The 4593-nt window shown below is 44.1% G+C and overlaps 1 pseudogene; it reads right to left on the reverse strand.

Annotated features, from left to right (window-relative positions):
• Window positions 1-2815: 2815 nt before the first annotated feature.
• Window positions 2816-3869, reverse strand: LOC100049839 (homer protein homolog 2 pseudogene; annotated as a pseudogene).
• Window positions 3870-4593: the final 724 nt, after the last annotated feature.

Raw genomic sequence — 4593 nt, forward strand, 5'->3', positions numbered from 1 at the left:
CCATATGATCCAGCTATTCAACTGCTGGGTATTTATCCAAAGAACTTGAAAACACAAAGGCGTAAAGATATTTGCACTCCTGTATTCATTGCAGCATTATACACAATAGCCAAGACTTGGAAGCAACGTAGGTGCCCATCAAGGGACGAATGGATATAGAAGATGTGGTATTTATACACGATGGAATACTGCTCAGCCATAAGAAATGATGAAATCCAGCCATTCGTGACAACATGGATAGACCTTGAGGGTATTATGCTGAGTGAAATTAGTCAGAGGGAGAAAGTCAGATACCATATGATCTCAATCATAAGTAGAAGATAAAAACAACGACAAAAAAACACATAGCATTGGAGATTGGATTGGTGGTTACCATAGAGGAGGGGGGGGAGGGCAAAAGGGGTGATTAGGCTCACACGTGAGGGGTGGACCATAACTAGTTTTCGGGTGGTGAACATGATGTAATGTACACAGAATTTGAAATATGATGTACATCTGAAAATAATGTTTATAAAATGAAGGAAAAAAAAGAGATGCCCGTTGGAGTGTTACTCACAAATTCAGAGACACCACAGGGAGTGTAACACACGAAGTCAAAGACCCCAGTGGCAGTGTCATGCACGACGTCAGAAATGCCACGTGGGAGTGTTATGCACAAAATCAAAGAGAACAGGGGGAGTTTTACACACAAAGTCAGAGACGACAGTGGTAGTGTTACCCACGAACTGAGAAGCACCTGGGAGGGGATTACACACGAAGTCAGTTATGCCAGTGGGAGTGTTATGCATGAAGTCACAGATGACAGGGTAAGTGTTGCACATGAAGTCAAAGACACAACGGGGAGTGTGATACACAAAGTCTGGGAAGCCAGGTGGAGTGCTACACATGAAGTCAGAGATGCCAGTGGGAGTGTGTCAGACAAAGCCTGAGATGCCAGGGGAAGTGTGACACACGATGTCAGAAACACCAGGGGTAGTGTTACACAGGAAGCCAGAGATATCAGGGTGTTTGTGACAGGTGAAGTCAGAGACACCACAAAGAGTGGGGCAAACAAAGTCAGAGGTGCCACGTAGAGTGTTACACACAAAGTCAGAGATGCTAGAGGGACTATGACACACAATGTTAGAGAGGCCAGGTGAATTTTTACACACTAAGTCAGAGACACAATGGTGAATGTTACCTTTGAAGTCAGAGACTCAAGGCAGGGTTTGACACACGAAATCAGAGATGCCAATGTGAGTGTTACACAAGTAGTCCAAAACTCCATGGGGAGCGTGACATTCAAAGGCATAAACACCACATTGTGTTACACATTAAGTCAGAGACACTAGGGCATGTGTACCAAAGTCTGAGGTACCCTGTGGACTGTTACACATGAAGTCAGAGACCCAGTGGGAGTGTTACACACAAAGTCGGAGATGCCATGTGGAGAGGTACACACCAAGTTCAAGATGATATGGGGTAGTGTTACACAAGAAGGAAGAAATGCCACATAGAGTGTTACTTACGAAGTCAGACATGCCAGCAGCAGTGTTACACACAAAGTCAGAGATGCTGCATGCAGTGTAATACACAAACTCCACGACACCAAGAGGAGTGTGACACACAAAGTCAGAGATGCCAGGCAGAGTTGGAAACGATGTCAGAGCACCAGAGTGCAGTGTGCCACACGAACTCAAGGACAAGAGGAGGAGTGTGATACACAAACCCAGAGACATATGAGGAGTGTGGCAAACAAAGTCTGAGATGCCATTGGGAGTGTGACACGTGAAGTTATATATGGCCGGGGGAGTGTGATGAACGTACTAAGAGAAACAAGGAGAGGTATGAGACACAAAGTCAGAGATGCCACTGGGTGTGTTACACATGATGTCAGAAATGCCAATGGGAGTGTGAAACATGAAGTCAGTGACACCACGGGGAATTTTGCCCATGTAGTCAGAGACGCCCAGGTGAGTGTGACACAAAGTCACAGATGCCAGGGGGAGTGTGACACAAGATTCAGAGACACCAGTTGGAGTGTGACACACGGAGTCAGAGACGTCAGGTGGAGTTTTACACACGAAGTCAGAGATGCCAGTGGGAACATAACACACAAACTCAGAGACACAAGTGGGATAGTTACACAAGAATTCTGAGACACCAGGGCGTGTGTGACACACAAAGTTAGAAACCACAGGGGTAGTGTTACACAGAATGTAGATGTAAACGATGTTGATATTTGGGCTAGAAAAGAGTCCATTTGCATTTATTATGGTTGCAACAATCCTCAAGAAAGATATAGAGGGTGACCTGGTGGCTTAGTGGTTGTTTCACACTCTGTTTCAGCAGTGCCTGGTTCGTGAGTTCAGATCTTGGTGCAGACCTACACACCACTCCTCAAGCCATGTTGTGGCAGCATCCCACATACAAAATAGAGGAAGATTGGCATGGATGTTAGCTCAGGGACAATCTTCCTCAAGGAAAAAGAGGAAAATTGGCTACAGACGTTAGTTCAGGGACAATATTCCTCAGTAAAAAAGAAAAGAAAAGAAAAAGATATAAACATCCCTGCCCTGACTGCTAAATAGTTAAGGAAGACCTAGTTCTGGACCCCAAACCAGAATCTTCCAGTTGTCCAAAACCTTGCAAGTCCAGAGAATCATGAGGAGATTTCTACTCTGGAGAGGAGAAAGTGGATGACACAACTCGTTTGGAAACGCCACAAACTTCACCTGCATGTAGAGAAGCAACACATAAATGAGAATGTCCTAGTCCTATTTTGTCTCACACACACACTTGGGACTCACAAGGGTACCCTGGTCTCAGCCCTGCCCTAGTTTTCCTTGCCCAGCTTGCAGAGGCCTCCACAGAAGTTGTGGAGGTCATTTATCTTCCCATCCAGCACCTTCAAGATGTTCTTCAATTCTGCCTTCAAGTGGCATGGTCAGTAGTTACTTTCCTCAATGTCTGTCTTTAGAGAAAGCACTTTGTCTCTCTGGTTTTGATTATCTCTCTTTGCTGCCTCTAGCTTCTCAGAAATGTATTCATACTCTGACATGATCTGAGGTCTGAGTTTAGTTTGTTTTTGGAGGTCTTTTAACTCTATCTTCTTTTCTCAGAGTTCTGACTCCAGCTCCTCAATTCTTTTCTTCAACTGGGTATGCTTCTCCTTCTCTTTGTTATCTCTTTGCATTGTTCTTCCAACTCCTCAGGATTGTTCCACAGCCAGTCATTCTCTTCAGGGCAGATAGAGAACTTCCTCTTTCACTGCTCCATGCTGGCCACTGACTCCTGCAGTGCCATGGTCAGCCAGACATTGCTCTCCTGTAGGGTCTGCAGCTTATTCTCCTATTTCTTCACATTGGCAGCACTCTATGTCACAGATCAGCTTGTCATGCTCAGACTTCAACTCTGTGTCAGTAGGGGTGAGGTGAGAGGTCTTTTCCTTGTGTGTCCCATTGACACTGGATGCCTCAGTAGAAGGTGAAGTTTCACACCCAGATTCTTGGGAATGATTACTCAAGGTTTTGATTTTCTCCTGGGACTTGTCTCTGGCTAGTTTTGCAGCTTCATTTACCTCCTAAAATTTCTCTGTAAAGTTTCTCAGCTGCTGTTTGAGGAAAAACCCAAGCCAAACACCACATTGGCTCTGCTGTTGGTTCACTGCTCAAGCTTCTGTGATATATTGATTAAAGTCATATAGAGTGTGATTGTTTTGTTTATGATCACTTTGGCTCCTTACAAACTAATGATCCAATAGCTGTTTTCTGTGGAATCTAGAAGTAGGAAATGGTGGATGCCTGCTCACTTCTTGGCACTCAGTTCTTGGTGATGGAGTCAATCTGGAAGATATGTGCTTGTGTAGTGAAGACGGGTTGCTCTCCCATTTCCTGCACTGCTCTTCAAAGCTACTCCCTATGCAGAACGTAAGGTGGCCTGTGCCTGTCAAGCTCAGCCCTGGCCCCTCTCCACCCTGCCAAGCTGCTTCTGCTGCCTCCAGGTGCAGTGGGGAATGGGCCACCAGGGGCAGGGTGACGAAGCTGTCCAGCTCCCCCACCATGCTTCTTAAGTAACCTCATGGCTTTCAACCCCAGGGTCCCTGACTGTGGTTATTTTTTTGATATTTGAAAGTCATTCATGTTTTGCACAAATATGTGAGTGTTAATGGCTCATTTTAGTGATGAGTGACAGAAAATGTTCAGAACCCATGTATTTCCTGTAAGACTAAGCTAGTAATTGGTGGAATTAGTTACCTGAATTCAGGCCCTTTGATTCCTTTCATTATGCTTCCACTTAACAGTTCCCTGACTCCTTAAAAGTAACCTTAGTTTAGCTATTTTATTCAATCTAGAAGCTATTTAAAAGGATGTTTTAAATGAAATCAGCTTGTGGTCATATTATTCCTTTTTGTTTACACTTTAGTTGATAGTTTCTATTGTAACTTCACAGTGGTTACAAAATATGGCCTGCAAGAGATATGCTTTCATAACATTGTTGACTTTTTTTTGAAGCCTTAAAACCTTTCCATTTTTAAAGAGATTTACCTGGGTATTTAAACATAATGTGAATCCTCTGTTTACTTGTTAAAAATACTGTCCATCTCTCTATCTT

This window comes from Equus caballus, chromosome 28 (assembly GCF_041296265.1).
Source record: "Equus caballus isolate H_3958 breed thoroughbred chromosome 28, TB-T2T, whole genome shotgun sequence".
Classification (NCBI taxonomy): Eukaryota; Metazoa; Chordata; class Mammalia; order Perissodactyla; family Equidae; genus Equus; species Equus caballus.